The sequence below is a fragment of the Eurosta solidaginis genome, chromosome 1 (genome assembly GCF_040869045.1).
Source record: "Eurosta solidaginis isolate ZX-2024a chromosome 1, ASM4086904v1, whole genome shotgun sequence".
Classification (NCBI taxonomy): Eukaryota; Metazoa; Arthropoda; class Insecta; order Diptera; family Tephritidae; genus Eurosta; species Eurosta solidaginis.
The window spans coordinates 257,301,727-257,319,396 of record NC_090319.1 but is presented as its reverse complement, the minus strand read 5'-3'; the positions used below and the strand labels follow the sequence as shown (position 1 = coordinate 257,319,396).

General features: G+C 40.1%; 1 long non-coding RNA gene across 3 annotated transcripts in view; it reads left to right on the top strand.

Annotated features, from left to right (window-relative positions):
• The first annotated feature begins 14,863 nt into the window (after positions 1–14,863).
• Positions 14,864–17,670, top strand: part of LOC137237156 (uncharacterized) — a 30,884-nt gene continuing 28,077 nt past the window's right edge. For all 3 annotated transcript variants that reach the window (XR_010948848.1, XR_010948847.1, XR_010948846.1), the window contains exon 1: positions 14,864–15,113. This is a non-coding gene — a long non-coding RNA (uncharacterized lncRNA). The remainder of the gene's footprint in view (positions 15,114–17,670) is intronic.

The following is a 17,670-nucleotide window of genomic DNA, read 5'->3' as shown; positions in this document are numbered from 1 at the left end:
AAGTCTGCTTAAACTCTAGTAAAATTTAAACTCCAGTTAAACTACTGAGCAGTTTTTCAGTCACAATTTAAGGCCGTCTTTGGGGTAGGATTTTTGTGCGGCCACATTGGTTTTTTAATATCTAGATAATTTCCCTACAAGGCAGAGGTAACTACTTCACTCACACATTCAAAGCTTTTTGCGCTCTCCACTAAAAGCCCCGACACATAAGCACTTTTTCATATAGATGACTTTAACACAAGCTTACGCATTATGAGTACCTAGATTGCACGCATTTTTATGGAGAATGGTAGAATGAGCGACACTGGCGCCATCTGATATTGAAAAGTAACCATCTCCAAATATGTTAGCAAATATCTTTGTTGTATAGGGATAATGTTTATACCATTGCTTTGCGAAATTTCTTATGTGAATGGGCAAGGCGAAATAAACTTCAATCAAAGAGGATAAATATAATAAGAGCCGTCACTCGTTATTTTTTAGGCATTAACTCGATGTAAACTGTAAGGTAGTCGCTACTTTTGTTTTATGAGGGACATTTTTGAATTGCCTTCCCTTTTTCCATGCTGTGTTGTCACTTTATGCAAACGTGTTTTTTGGAAAGAGAATTAAATAATTAACTAAATACAGTCGGAAAAATAAACACAAACACCCCATGAAAATGTATAGAAGACATTTATAAACATCTCGCCCAAAAAAAAGTAGCGACTACCTCACAGTTTACATCGAGTAAATGCCTAAACATTTCGAGTGACGGCTTTTATTATATTTATCATCTTTCCTTCAATTGCCAAGTCTGAAGTTCTTTCATATTTACAAACGCAACATCTTGGTTGATTGTCGATGTTATTGGAATGCATAAGCTTGTGTTCATGGTACAATTACCAGGTAGACATAGCGGAACGATACAAGGTGGCAGCATGGTCACATACCTACAAACATAAATAAAAATCCCATGTACTTTGTTGTTGTAAATTCGATGGGCAAATGTCAAAATCGTACTGCGCCGGAAGTTGATGTATCAAATCAAATAAAAAAGTTTATAATCAGCTGTTCCATGCTGTCACCTTGTATCGTTCCGCCATGCAGGTAGAAGCATGGTTCAACTATATACAGGTTGGCTCATCTGTGAAACAACAAAATATGTCTGTTCAAATTGTCAAAACCTGTGTATTGGTGTTGGTGCGAATGGTATGGAATGGAAACAAAAAACTTAGCAGTTTTTTTATGTGTAAGTAAAATGTTGCCAATGTGTTGGTTTCATTTTGAGTTTGCCATCTCCTTTTGACAATCCCTTCGACCATGCAATGACATAAATAAAATCAGCTGATGAGATGAGCCAACCTGTACATAATTGAACCATGGGTAGAAGCATAAGTGAAAATGGAACCCTCCTGTGTATTTTGTTGTTGCCGATGGAACATAAACTGTCAATCGGTCTTTCAATTTTTTCTGTCAAAAGTGATGGAAGAAGAAAAATGTCACATATAATTTTCGTCAACAAAGCCCAAACCAAAAAACAAAAAAGTTGGTTTGCTGATGAAGCTGGAGGAAAAACGCATTTTTAACAGAAAAGAAAGGTAAATGATATTTAGGTAATAGTCTAGTTGAGGGGTCGACTGCTAATACGCTACTAAAAATATCGAGAGAGGTGTCAAACGACGCGCCTTGACATTAGTATTAATAATCCGAAGGCGGAAAATAAAAATTTTAACTCGTGCAAAAGATATTAACGAAAAACCGAAAAAGACCCGCGGGTACCTCCGAAACCGGGGGTGGGATCCATAATATTTTTGCGCAACACCTTTCTCCGTTGGCGGCCTTCGGCCGCGCTTATAAAAAATAACCCTGGGCTACGCCATGCCAAGTCCGGGTGTGTGGTATAACCGTGGCTACCGCCACGGTGATGGACGAATTTTTTTGTGGGTAAAAACACAACAACAACCACATGAAAATCGCCAACTTCCACTGCAAATATCTCCGGGCAGAGATAAAATTTCTCTTTTCCGCCTTCGGATTATTGTTCTCGAGATTAATACGCGTCTTTTGACACCTCTCCCTATTTTTTTGGTAGCGTATTAGCAGTCGACCCCTCAACTAGACTTTTACCGATATTTATTTAATTTACTGTTATTATTTATTTCCATATAGCAACTGAATCAGTTCTTCAACGTTTGCAGCACATCAACTCTTGGTAATTCTAAACGACAGCATCACACTGATAATACGCGTCCAAAAATATCGAGAGAGGTGTTAAAGGACGCGTATTGAACTGGAAAACAATAATCCGAAGGCGGAGGTTAAATATTTGGGTAATAGTCTAGTTGAGGGGTCGACTGCTAATACGCTACCAAAAATATCGAGAGAGGTGTCAAACGACGCGTCTTGACATCAGTATAAATAATCTGAAGGGGGAAAATAAAAATTTTACCTCATTCAAAAGATATTAACGAAAAACCGAAAAAAGACCCGCGGGTACCACCGAAACCGGGGTTGGGATCCATAGTATTTTTGCGCAAAACACCTTTCTGCGTTGGCGAGGGTTCGACTGCTAATACGCTACCAAAAATATCGAGGGAGGTGTCAAAAGACGCGTATTAATCTCGAGAACAACAAGAAAAAGAAAAATTGTATCTCTGTCCGTAGATATTTGCAGTTGAAGCTGGCGATTTTCATGTGGTTGTTGTTGTGTCGTACCCACAAAAAAAATTGTGCATCACCGTGGCGGTAGCCACGGTTATACCACACACCCGGACTTGGCACGGCGTAGCCCAGGGTTATTTTTTATGAGCCTAATTTAAAAATATCAAATAATAATAAAAACGGAGCTGGATGCGCGTCTTTTGAATCCACGTTTGATAGTTTTTGATAAAAATTAGGTGGTGCACCGTCTTTTAAATCGTTACCATATTAAGTTGTATAGAATCGACGGGATGGCCTACAAGGTTTCATGTCATACTAAATCGCTCCCGATATGGTCGGACTAGTACCTTAATGGTTCCCGGAACGTACCCGATCTGCATCCGGCAAAGGACCAACAAAGTCGATAACGGGGAGTGTCCTTATCGCTACAACAACAAAAACATTATTTACTTTCTGATCTTCATTCATACGTATGTGCATTTTTAAATAATAAAAAAAATGTTATATTATTCTAATAGATAGCATCTCCGCCGGGTTGCGATTCAGCTCAGAATATGCCAAAATCAGAGGAAATCTACAATTAAATGCAGATTCACGTGTCATTTGCCAAGGATACAGGGTACTTTACAACCAACATGCTTTGGAATACGGTACCAAACTGGTTGGATGTATTTCCCTAAAAAAGGGTGGAAGTACGCATCTTGGTTTGATTAAAAATTGCAATAGTAGATAATGTAACGTGAATTAAAATTGAATAGGTAGCCGTAACAAAACTGGCAACTGATCCGCATGCAACTGTTATTTATGTGGCGCCACCGGGAGCTGCTGCTGCTATCCTAGAAGCATTAGAAGCAGAAATTTCTTTGATTGTTTGCATCACCAAAGGTGTGTCATAACATCAGGGATGCTTAACCAACGAACCGATATCATTTCGTTACGATAATTAACGTTAATAAACGAAACAAAGTCATTTCGTTTCGTTTATTAACGTTAAGAACGTCAAATTAACGAAATGATTTTGTTTCGTTTTCTGCCATATCAAAACGAATTCAAATCGTTTATGTTGATTTTTAATTTCAAACTATGCTGGCAAAGCTGATTGATGGCGGAGTCATTATAGGTGAAAGCATTAGCCAAGGTGACTGCAACTTTTCTCATGAATTTTGACAGTACGAACATTTCTCAGAGTATTTTTGACATTACCACCAACGAATTACACAAACATATTACATGGAGTTTGTGTGTGCATGTCCGCCGCTGTTACCACCTTACGGCTTCACCATGGCTATAGCATTGCCAGCACAATTCAAACATAAAGCATCACGTTCTTGTTAACGTTTTTAACGTTAACGAAAGCTTTTCGTTTCGGTTAAAACCGACATACAATTTATCTTGATAATTCCTTTATCGATAATATTTCGAAGTGTTTCAACGGAAACGGTGGAAATTTTTTGATAAACGATTAGCTTAACGTTAAGGTGCATCCCTGCATAACATGATATGGTTCGCGTTAAGCACTCTCTCTTAAGGCAAAAAAATCGTGTCTAGTCAGGCCCGATTGTCCAGGAATCATCGCACCAGAAAGGGTAAGTAAATTGTCTACCATATTAAATATATAAACAACATGTATGAATTTGTTAGTGATAATTTGTCAAGCTTTTGTTCATAATCAACTAAATAAAAAAAAATAAATAAATGTAAGGCGCGATAACCTCCGAAGAGATCTAAGGCCGAGCTTCTCTTCCAATTTGCGTCGTGCTCCTCTTGATTTTTCCCTACAAATTGGCCGGACGGGACCTACATGTTTTATGCCGACTCCGAACGGCATCTGCAAGGCAGATGAGTTTTCACTGAGAGCTTTTCATGGCAGAAGTACAATCGGAGCGCTTGCCAGACACTGCCGAGGGGCGACCCCGCTTAGAAAAATTTTCTTCTAATTGAAAAATCTTATTTCTAAAATTTTGATGTTGCCTTGCCCGGGAGTTGAACCCAGGGCATACGGTGTGATAGGCGGAGCACGGAAGGGGAGGAATTAATTAATTATTATCAGTAGATTTACAAGATTTTTCTTTTTCCCTGCGTCGCAGTTGTCATTACATTGCGTTAGGAGAGGACATCAACACCTTATTACCCACAGCCAGGTTAAATTTTAGCAAATTTTGCTCTTTTGATCACTGTTTCAAAACGTGGAAAGTTATATATCGAGCATTCCATGGAGAATGGTATATTTTAGCAGACTTTCGCATTGCGGTCATTATTAATTTATTTAATAATTTTGGGAAAAATTTAAACAACGTGACATCAGGACGGACAAGGCGACAGCTGTTTCGATTATACCTTGTAAATCTCTTCAAAGCCTTTTCTCCCGGGAGTGGGAGTCGAACTCGCACTCCTACGATAGTTGAAATGGTTATAAACGCATTCAGCTACGTCATGCCTGTTGTAAAGTGTTTCCCAATTGCCTTCTTTTTGCATATTTTAATCTTTTACACATTGCATACTTCGTATGCAATTATGTGTTAAAGCTATGCTTGGTACGGCGGTTTTCAAAGAAACTTTGGTTTTTGTTGCTGTTTTCGTTCTATTTATAGAACTACAACGATTAACCAATTTTGTCTGTTTGTATGATTTTTAATAATCGGGGATTGCCCATATTGCTTTTTTAAATGTATGAAAACATTTATTTGAAGCAATTTTTTAATTTTATAATTTATTTAATAATTTTGGGAAAAATTTAAACCTTATTATTAATATTCAATCCCTAGAAGGTTTAATGTAGTCATATCAATAGTTCCCGAGATGGTAGGGCTAGTACCTCAATGGTGCTTGTTACCGGAACGTAGATAGATAATTTATTGAGGATTGCACAGTGACTTGCACATCTCCTTCGCAGCACCTTATCCTAGCCGACTTCCTTGATGAACCCTAGCAGTGTTCTTGGCTTGAGGGATTAAATGTGGGAATGCTCTGGCCATGGTGAGCCCATAAACTTAGCCCTACGTCTTGAAATTGCGTCGCATTCTAGAAGGATATGGTCCGCCGTCTGCTGATCCATCACAAAATCGGCATGTGTTGTTCGATATTATACACAGCTTTTGCATGTGACTGTTCAGTCCACAGTGTCCTGTAAGAATAGCCGTTAGGATTCTTAGGTTATCTTTCGAGAGGCCTATTAGTGGCCTATATCGAGTTGTGCTGTAACCCCTAACAGTAACTTAGATTGACTCAGGCCTGGCATATTGCGCCAGTGTTCTTCTCTCTTTTCCCTCCCTTCTACTAATAGGGGCATTTATTGAGTGAGCCAACTGCCAGGAACGGCTCGGGATCGATGGGTCATGCAGTTGCTGCCTCTCTTTCCGGGTTGTCCGCCTGCTGTTGTTGTTGTAGCAGTGCTTCGCCCCATCCAATAGGTGCAACCGATCACAAATTGTCATCAATGTCCTCTAACGGGAGTCCAAGGAAACTTTCTGTTTCAACAGGGTGGACCATAATGAGAGGAGTGTTAGAGGCGTTGGTTCCAGTTAAAGAGATGGTTGGTGTCATGTGGGGACACATTACGAGCAGGACAATGTTTTGTATGTCGGGGTTGATTCTGGATAGGTAAGAGTTTAACCTGTTACGTTATCCAGCTCTAAGTTTCCCTAGGGAGAGTACGTTCCTCCTCTGATAGTTTTGTTCTTTGAGTACAGGAATCACCGGCTTAGAGGTCCGACGCCTGTTTGTGGAGTTCACTGAAGACATGCTTGTGTTTTTTAGCTTCATACGGCTGTGTTCTCAGGTGCCGTATTTCCTCATATTGTAATGAGGCTGTGAACAACAAGAGCCACAAAAGATTTATAAAAGTTACGAGGACGCTGGATTTTGGGATCTAGCCCAGAGCAACCTGTCCGATGCAACCATCCCTTGCACGTGAAACACTGACAAGAGTATTTATTTTTTTTAATTTATTAATTTAATTTATTTATTATTACGGCTGTTTAGGCCTAAAACTTAAACTACTAAGTACAACTCATTGTTATAATCACTTATTTCTTCTGAATATGCTGTTGGAATGCCATGTGATTCCGGTCAGCATATTTACTAGCGTGACAAAGGAACGAGTCTGGGAGCCACTCATTTAAGGAAGGTTGGAAAGGACGCGTTTCCAATCCTCCAGTGCTCCCAGCTTAAGGCAAGAAATTTTGGAACTTATATTTTTCAATTATATTTGCATTTTAAGCTGTATTATTCTCCGATCAACACAACTAAACATGTCTTTGGATGTTGGAAATTGAAAATAACGTGTATCCAATCACCCTTCAACTTTGTTTAGTAAAGACGCTGTCGGAATGCATGTAGATTCCGATCAGCACAGCTCAACATATAATGGGACGTTGAAAAGGACGTGTTTCCAATCCCCCCTGCTCCAACTTTTGTTTGGCCCTATTTTCGTTATTTTTGTTACACATTATATAATTTTATTGTTATATTAATGCTGTCGGAATGCGAGTGATTCCGATCAGTAACAGTAAATATCGGCTGGAAATACCGATTTCCAGCGAAATTAGTTGTTGGAACTGTCTGGAGTTACAGGTGGCGACCGATTTTCTTTTCCTTAGGGCCGGATGTATTGTATTTTGCTGCTTCCAATATTACCATTCCCTTTTCGCGCTCCAGTATCGGATATATCATGTAAAAAATAAGAGGAGAAAAACTTTATCTTATTGGAAGGGTTTTACAATGCTCCAATAAACTTTTTTTAAAACTATTGAAGTTATTACTACTTTTTATGTGATTAGGAAGTTCATTGAAATATTTCAGGCCCCTATATATATGACCGTCCTAAAAAGATTCTTTTCCGGCAAACGCAGCAAACTCATTTCTCAGGACCGGGATCAGGAGAAGGACCCGGATTGGGGTCGATACCTTCCCGGAAGAGGAGAGTATGGCGCAGACCCGCTGCAAGGATCTGCTGGGAGGATGACAATTTGTGGGAGGGACGCAACAAATTAAACACTGAGTCCGCCTGCTCATTACCCTCTACTCCCCTGTGGCCTAGGACCCAGGGCAACAGTACTACGTTGTGTGCTCCTAATTGATTTAGCTTTTCTTCGCACTGAAGGACCAGTTATGACTTTATTTCGAACGCCGCAAATGCCTTTAGTGAGGCCTGACTGTCTGACTGAGTATGGCAATTGTTTCATTGGGGTATCAGCGCTGAAGGTTCAGCTTAGCGCACTAACTTACGGCGAATACTTCCGCTTGAAAAATGCTCGGATGGTCCTTTAGAGGTACCGATATTTTGGCTCTGGGTCCGAAAACTCTGGCTCCAATCCCCTCTGGCGTCTTCGAGCCATCTATGTACCCTACGATCTTGATCAGACTAGTAATACATTGCACCCGCCCATACCTATACAGCCGTACCAAGAGACGGAGCAGCCCATTACATTTTGGCACAACCGGAGCACTGCTGGACATCCAATTTATATGAAAGCTATGCATTCAAAAGTGCTTGTACCAGTGGCTGATGCACACCGAACTGGACCACTGTATGCTATATTGATGCCTGCACAAATACCAAGCTATGTTTATGTGAATAATGTTACTGCTAATATCCATTTGCACGGTTGAGCACATACAGTACCTACGTTTATACAAGGTGGAACAATACACTATCTACATGGCGATGTAGCCACCGATCAGGTTGTTGTAAGAGATTAATTAAAATATGTTATTCATAAACACTGATTCTTATATTTTCATTATCATTAAACTGTAGACTGTAGACTCATGACGGGTATTCTTACTGGACACTGCCTTCTGGCGTCACATACCTTTAAATTAGGCTTGGTCAGTGATATCAGATGTAGGAAGTGCGGGTTGGAGGAGGAAACGATCGATTACGTTCTGTGCTCGTGCCCTGCGCTTTCCAGGCCAAGACTCCAGTTGACAGCTGTCAGATCTAGAGCAGCAAGTGGCTTAAGTTCTAGGAAGCTTTTGGTATTTGTCAAGAGGACGGAGTTATTTTATAACATAGGTCCTGGTTGTTGATAGGGTTTTTAGCTTGGTCGTTAAAACAAACTTCTGGTAACACTACGGACTCATTCAGTCTATGTGAGGTCCTCATGAACCCGCCAGTTCAACCTAACCTATATTTTGTTTTGGTTTTTACTTTAGAATTAACCGTTTAAGTAAGCGATGTCAGCTAACTAAGCGCCTTCAAATGTAGATCCATAAGCAACATGGGGTCGCCAGAGCCTCGGCTGTTAAAGAAACAGGATTCCCCACGGGTAGGTGAGGTTCACAATTGGGTTGGAGAAGCTATATATTGCGCTGGCAACCCATTGAACGGGTTGCGCTACACAACCCCCTGAACCAATTTGGTATTTTAATCGCCTCTTTCGCAGGCATGCCTACCGCGGGTATACTCTAAGCCCCCTAACCCGCTGGAGCCATGAGAAGCGTGAGTGACCTTGGGTGTCCCAAGGCAAGTTCCGTCGGGCCTGGTGTTGTTGGGTGAGCGGCCAGGTAGCAGCGTGCAACAAATGCACCATTCAGGAGGATACCCTTGCTGAGCCCAGAAAATCTGGGAAAGTTGGATGTACTGGTTGGATGCAGCAAACGAGTATATTCTGTAATAGCATATGATCAACTTGGAGACAAACCAAACGTTTATTTTCCTGTCCAACAGGGAACTGGGTCTAGACCCTGCTGCTTAAGAAGGATAGGCGTAGTCATATCAATTCGTTCCGGGTTACTCGGGGAAAGCAGTTTTAGCAGTACTTTGCCCTTACTGCTCGTCCATACAAGAACTTCGGATAATGAATTAAACAGTTGTTGTTGTTGAATTAAACAGATATCTGCATTTGTTTGTTTTTGTAGCACGTCTAATTTACTTCGTAACATCAATCTCTTGTTATAATGTTGTCTTCTCTATGAATGCAACAGCGAAGTATCTTCGGGTACCCCTGATTCTAGTTATCTGAAATCTCCTTGAGTCCATTGTGCCTTTGGCCTCTCAGAAAAGAGCTAATTGGGGAGCCCTATTTATAGAACACTTTGCGGGTTAAATATATTAAAAACTTTAATCTATCCTTACTGATATTAGTTTCTTTCTCATTCTAGGTAATTTGATTTTGACGATGTGCGCATAGCAATATTCCAGCTGTGGCTGAAGGAAGAACATAAATTTGCTCATATTATAAGAAAACTGCGACAACTATCCCCCCCGCCTTTTTAGTACAACATATAAGGCGCTAACAAGCATACTATGGAAAAGGGCACGAATTAAGGCTTCCGGTATTATCCCTACAAAATTCATATCACTCTGCAAACTGATGTTGAACACCACCAGCGCAGGAAAAATTGGGCATCATCACTGAGCTTCCAAAGTTTCAGAAAGGGCACAGCTATAAATAGACGTTAATGTACTTAATTATCTTGTACATATCAATATACACATATGTAAAGTTCGCTAGAGTAATAAGAGAATAATTTAAATTGTAAAAAAAAAATTGTATATATGAATTATTTATAATTAAATATAAGGGGGACTCATGAAAGCATATAAACTTATAAGGTGTAAAATTATATCCATTTACACACGCTGTTATATGAACGCACCTAGTAATACTCTTGATAAACTTGATTGTTTATCAGCTGTATTATTGCAAAACAAATTTTTTTTGATTGTTATACAAATTAAAAAATGCCAAAATTAAGTGAAAAATCAAAACTAAAACGCCTTTACTTGCTGATGTTGGAGATTTCTGATGAAAATGCCTGCTGTAATGTCTGCAAGGTTGCATTCCTTTGAGTTTACCGCGTTTACACAATGAAATGTGCGCGTAAAATTATACAAATTAGGGGGACTCATGATAGCATATAAACTTATAAGGTGTAAAATTATATCCATTTACACACGCTGTTATATGAACGCACCTAGTAATACTCTTGATAAACTTGATTGTTTATCAGCTGTATTATTGCCGAACAACATTTTTTGATTGTTACACAAATTAAAAAATGCCAAGACTAAGTGAAAAATCAAAACTAAAACGCCTTTACTCGCTGATGTTGGAGATTTTTGATGAAAATGCCGTCTGTAATGTCTGCAAGGTTGCATTCCTTTGAGTTTACCGCGTTTACACAATGAAATGTGCGCGTAAATTTATACAAATTGTGTAAATGATTTTTCATACAAAATTTGACAGCTCGTGCGTAAACTAGATAAATTTATACGTTTACACACTTTATAAGGCATTTATACGGTTACATGAGTCCCCCTATTGTGTAAATGATTTTTCATACAAAATTTGACAGTTCGTTTACGCACTAGATAAATTTATACGTGTACACACTTTATAAGGCATTTATACGGTTACATGAGTCCCCCTATTATCTGAATGTAAAGGACGCGTTTCATTCATGGAAAAAGCGATTTGTCAGAAGGTAACCGGTACGGGTAACCGATAGGCCAGTTACCCGTGTTGTTGTTGTTGCACATGTTTTGGTTAAGCGCCAAATACACGACACGAACATTTCCGTGAACATTCCGCAATCTTGTTCGCAGCTTTGGCCATACACCATACGAACTTTTGGCCGAACATTAGCATTGTGAATGATGACAAAGTGTGATCTCTTATCTGTCAACTGCCTGACAGGCTCTTCAATATGGCTACTTTTCAGCGTTTTGACAGGCTGTTCAATATGGCGGCGCCTATCTTCAGCGGGTGATAGAAAGAGATACAGAATGAGACAGCGATAGTCAAATAAGAATCAGGCGATCCAATCACTTTGGAATTTTGACGTTTATGCAGAAGAGATCACACTTTGTCATCATTCACAATGAACATTAGTTCTCTTTCAGACAGCGATGAATACGGACAACAATTGTGCTGCAGCAATATTGCTCGCTGTGGCAATTAAGAGTAAAAAAAAAGAGAGAAGATCACAAAAAAAGTATTTGGTGCAAAGAATGGTTTAAAAAACGAGCAGTTCTTGGACAAAGTGAGCTTATTAAAGAACTAGAATTCACGTCACAAAATGATTTTAAAAATTACGTTCGTATGAGCAAGGCAACATTTGACCAACTTTTACAAAAAATGTTGCCACTCATAACGAAACGGGATACAATAATGAGAGACTACTTATTTTGTTTATAACTGTATTCTTTGTGGCATCAGGATCTACTTCTTTTAATTTTTCGATTAAAGTCGCATAATCATTATTCTTTTTAATTCTATTACAATAATCTTTGCTTTTTACTTGCCACAATGATGGCAAAGATTTATACATTTCAATAAATTCACTCAGAAATTTTTTATTGTCCATTTTACTTTTCCGCGCACGTCTGTTCCGTTCAGAAATTACTACGATTATGAGCTATTTCGCCATACACGCGCGAACAGTTCGCGCAAATATTCGCCAAAAATTAAAATATTTTGATTTTTGGCGAACATTTGCGCGAACTGGCAAACACCACCATACACGACAGAAAATGTTGCAGAAACATGACATAACGGGAATGTTCGCGGAAATGTTCGTGTCGTGTATTTGGCGCTTTAGCGATAACGAAAACATACCTAATGAAGTAACTTAAAAATGTAAATCTCGAAAACACAATAGGTAAGAGCGAGAAAGCGAGTCACACGTACACTATTTTGAGAGAGCGCATGCGTTACCTTTTTCACGACAGCAATGTAAAAGTCATTAAGACGATAATTGGTGACCAAGTTATTGGTGACGATTAACTAATCAATTAGGTAACGGGTACCTGTCTTGTAGGGTTTTAAATTATAAGTTTGCGCACTTTAAAATATATATATTTGTGATCGGGACAACTCCCTCTTTCATTTGATACCAAGTTTTACCCCGAACTCGGGGGGTGCTATTCTAAAAATTTCCCGGTAATAGTCTAGTTGAGGGGTCGACTGTTAATACGCTACCAAAAATATCGTGAGAGGTGTCAAACGACGCATCTTTACATCAGTATTAATAATCCGAAGGCGGAAAATAAAAATTTTAACTCGTTCAAAAGATATTAACGAAAAACCGAAAAAAGACCCGCGGGTACCTCCGAAACCGGGGGTCGGATCCATAGTATTTTTGCGCAGAACACCTTTCTGCGTTGCTTATAACAAATAACCCTGGGCTACGCCATGCCAAGTCCGGGTGTGTGGTATAACCGTGGCTACCGCCACGGTGATGCACAATTTTTTTTGTGGGTACAACACAACAACAACCACATGGAAATCGACAACTTCAATTGCAAATATCTCCGGACAGAGATAAAATTTTTCTTTTCCGCCTTCGGATTATTGTTCTCGAGATTAATACGCGTCTTTTGACACCTCTCTCGATATTCTTGGTAGCGTATTAGCAGTCGACCCCTCAACTAGACTATTACCATTTTCCCTAATACGCTACCAAAAATACCGAGAGAGGTGTCAAACGACGCGTCTTGACATCAGTATTAATAATCCGAAGGCGGAAAATAAAAATTTTATCTCGGTCAAAAGATGTTAACGAAAAACCGAAAAAGACCCGCGGGTACCTCCGAAACCGGGGGTCGGATCCATAGTATTTTTGCGCAGAACACCTTTCTGCGTTGGCGGCCTTCGGCCGCGCTTATAACAAATAACCCTGGGCTACGCCATGCCAAGTCCGGGTGTGTGGTATAACCGTGGCTACCGCCACGGTGATGCACAATTTTTTTTGTGGGTACAACACAACAACAACCACATGGAAATCGCCAACTTCAATTGCAAATATCTCCGGACAGAGATAAAATTTTCCGCCTTCGGATTATTGTTCTCGAGATTAATACGCGTCTTTTGACACCTCCCTCGATATTTTTGGTAGCGCATTAGCAGTCGACCCCTCAACTAGACTATTACCAGGAAAAATTCTTGTGATTTTAGTTGTGACGTGTGTTAGCTGTTTAGGCACTTCTAAATGTTGTAAGTATATTACCCTTATATGTTAACCTGGAGCTTTAACTAGATGCAACCAAGTCCTCTTGCCACCAATTGGAATTGGAAGATTCGATTTCCAAAACCAAAAAAGGTAACGTTTTACAAGACAGGACAAAACCTAAACAAAGGTGGTATCAAGAGACGCGTGTCGAGCTCCGTTTTTGGAATTCAAAGCGGAAATTAAAAATTTTGTTCCACAGAATACCTTTCTGCGTTGGCTGTTTTCGCCCAAAATCATATTAAGTTGTGTAGAATCAACGGGATGGCCTAGAAGGTTTCATGTGGTCATACTAAATCGCTCCCGAAATGGTCGGGCTAGTACTTTAATGGTGCTTGTTCTCGGAACGTACCCGATCTGCATCCGGCAAAGGATCAACAAAGTCCATAACGGCGAGTGTCATCGGTACAACAACAACAACATTATTAACTTTCTGCTTTTCATTTATACGTATGTGCATTTTTAAATAATAAAACAAAATGTTATATTATTCTAATAGGTAGCATCTCTGCCGGGGTGCTATTCAGTTTAGAATATGCCAAAACAAGAGGAAACCTACAATTAAATGCAGATTCACATGTCATTTGCCAAGGATTTACCGGTAAACAATGTACTTTGCACAACCAACATGCTTTGGAATACGGTACCAAACTGGTTGGATGTATTTCCCCAAAAAAGGGTGGAACTACGCATCTTGGTTTGCCAGTATTTGCTTGGGTAATTTATATTTGTATTGATTAAAAATTGCAATAGTAGATAATGTAATGTGAATTAAAATTGAATAGGTAGCCGAAGCAGCAACTGATCCGCATGCAACTGTTATTTATGTGCCGCCACCGGGAGCAGCTGCTGCTACCCTAGAAGCATTAGAAGCAGAAATTTCTTTGATTGTTTGCATCACCAAAGGTGTGCCCTAACGTGATATGGTTCGCGTTAAGCACGCTCTCTTAAGGCGAAATAAATCGCGTCTAGTCAGACCCTATTGTCCAGGAATCATCGCATTTTAAATATATAGATGTGAGGATAAAATACCCCAAATTAACTTTTTAATAATCATCTGGCAACATCTCAACATTGTTACTCACAATGACATTTAATTGTGAATATTAAAACAGAAAGAATAAAATATAAACATAATACGTCATGAGATATTGTAATGTAGTGTGTAAAAGTGAACCAGATATATGTGGGGTGAAACATGAAAAACGATTGGCAAGAGTGACATCGACATTTTCATGTTTCACCGCCATCATTATAAATTTGGCAAGCGTACAACATAGAAGTTCGGAAAAAATATCTAAAAGGAGAATAAGTTTTAGTTATATATATATATAAATCTATATATTGAACAAGTTTTTAAATAAAAAGTGATTATTTAAAAAGGTGAAGCGTCTGACTTAATTAAGAGTTTCCATACATGGGTGTGTGGCGTAGAAGACCGCCACGGAATTAAATTCCACAAAATGGCCACAATCTGGAGGCGGCGTCCTCCCAGAACCATACCAAGGTGATCGAGGGTAAGTTTTCGGCTCGACACGCAAAGCCGTACTTTATATAGACAACATGTATGAATTTGTTAGTGATAATTTGTCAACTGAAGAAAGCAATTACCAAAGAGTTCGAAGTTCATGTAAATACGAATTGATTTCTTTAATTAGCGTTTGGAGAGTAAAATACATATGTATGCATGGAACTGCATAGAAAGGGAGGACATAATTATGATCAGTAGATTTACAAGATTTTTGTAATTTTCCCTGCGTCACCGTTGTCTTTACATTGCGTTAAGAGAGGAAATCAGCACCTTATTGCCCACAGCCAGTTAAAACTTTAGTAAATTTTGCTCTTTTCATTACTGATTCAAAACGTGGAAAGTTATATATCGAGCATTCCGTGGAGAATGGTAAATTTTAGCAGACTTTCGCATTGCGGTCATGATTAATATTCAATCCCTAGAAGGTTTAATGTAGTCATATCAATAGTTCCCGAGATGGTCGGGCTAGTACCTCAATGGTGCTTGTTACCGGAACGTAGATAGATAGATAATTTATTGAGGATTACACAGTGACTTGCACATCTCCTTCACAGCACCTCATCCTAGTCGACTTCCTTGATGGACCCTAGCAGTGTTCTTGGCTTGAGGGATTAAATGTGGGAATGCTCTGGCCATGGTGAGCCCATGAACTTACCCCTACGTCTTGAGATTGCGTCGCATTCTGGTAGGATATGGACGTCTGCTGATCGATCACAAAATCGGCATGTGTTATTCGATAGTATGCCCAGGTTCTGCATATGGCTGTTCAGTCTATAATGCCCTGTAAGAACAGCTCTTGGGATTCTTAGGTTATCTTGCGACAGGTCTATTATTGCCCTGTAGCGACTTGCGCTGATGTGTGTGATTGCGTGAACAACAAGGAGCCACACAAGATTTATAAAAGTTACGAGGACGTCGGGTTTAGGGATCTAGCCCAGAGCAACCTGTCCGATGCAACCCTCCCTTGCCCGTGACACACTGACAAGAGTATGACCGTCCTAAAAAGATTCTTTTCCGGCAAACGCAGCAAAGCCATTTCTCAAGACCGGGGTTCGATACCTTCCCGGATTGGGTTCGATACCTTCCCGGAGGAGGAGAGTATGGCGCAGACCCGCTGCAAGGATCTGCTGGGAGGATGACAATTTGTGGGAGGGACGCAACAAATTAAACACTGAGTCCGCCTGCTCATTACCCTCTACTCCCGTGTGGACTGGGACCCAGGGCAACAGTACTACGTTGTGTGCTCCTAATTGATTCAGCTTTTCTACGCACTCAAGGACCAGTGCTGACTTTATTTCGAACGCCGCAATTGCCTTTAGTGGGGCCCGACTGTCTGACTAAGTATGGCAATTGTTTCATTGTAGTATCAGCGCTTAAGGTTCAGCTTAGCGCACTAACTTATAACGGATGTGCTTTTAGAGGTACTGATATTTTGGCTCTGGGTCCGAAGACCAATGCCCAATGCCCTCTGGCGTCTTTGAGTCATCTATGTACCGTACGATCTTGAGCAGACTAGTAATACATTGCACCCGCCCATACTTATACAGCCGTACCAAGAGAAGGAGCAGCCCATTACATATTGGCATAATCGGAGCACTGCTGGACATCCAATCTATATTAAAGCTATGCATTCAAAAGTGTTTGTACCAGTGGCTGGTGCACACCGAACTGGACCAATGTATGCTATATTGATGCCTGCGCAAATACCAAGCAATGTTTATGTAAATAATGTTACTGCTAATGTCAACTTGCACGGTTGAGCACATATGTACAGTACCTACGTTTATATAAGGCTGAACACCGCACTACCTACATGGGGATGTAGCCACCGATCAGGTTGTAAGAGATCACTTTAAATATGTTATTCATAAACACTGATTCTTATATGTTCATTATCATTAAAAAGATAGGACTGTAGGCTTGGTCAGTGATAGCAGATGAAGGAAGAGCGGGTTGGAGGAGGAAACGATCGAGCACATTCTGTGCTCGTGCCCTGCGCTTGCCAGGCTAAGACTCCAGCTATTAGGTGTGATACAGCTGTCAGATCTTGAAGCAGCAAGTCGCTCAACTCCTAGGAAGCTTCTAGTATTTGTCAAGAGGACGGAGTTATTTTATAACATAGGTCCTGGTTGTTGATAGGTTTTTAAGCTTGGTCATTAAAAAAAACTTCTGGTAACACGACGGACTCATTCAGTCTATGTGAGGTCCTCATGAACCGGCCAGTTCGACCTAACCTATATTTTGTTTTTTACCGGTTAAGTAAGCGATGTCAGCTAACTAAGCGCCTTCAAATGTAGATCCATAAGCAACATGGGATCGCCAGAGCCTCGGCTGTTAAAGAAACAGGATTCGCCAAGGGTAGATGAGGTCGACAATTGGGTTGGAGAAGTTATATATTGCGCTGGCAACCCATTGAACGGGTTGCGCTACACAACCCCTTGAATCAATTTGGTATTTTAATTGCCTCTTACGACAGGCATACCTACCGCGGGTATAATCTAAGCCCCCTAACCCGCTGGAGCCATGAGAAGCGTGAGTTACCT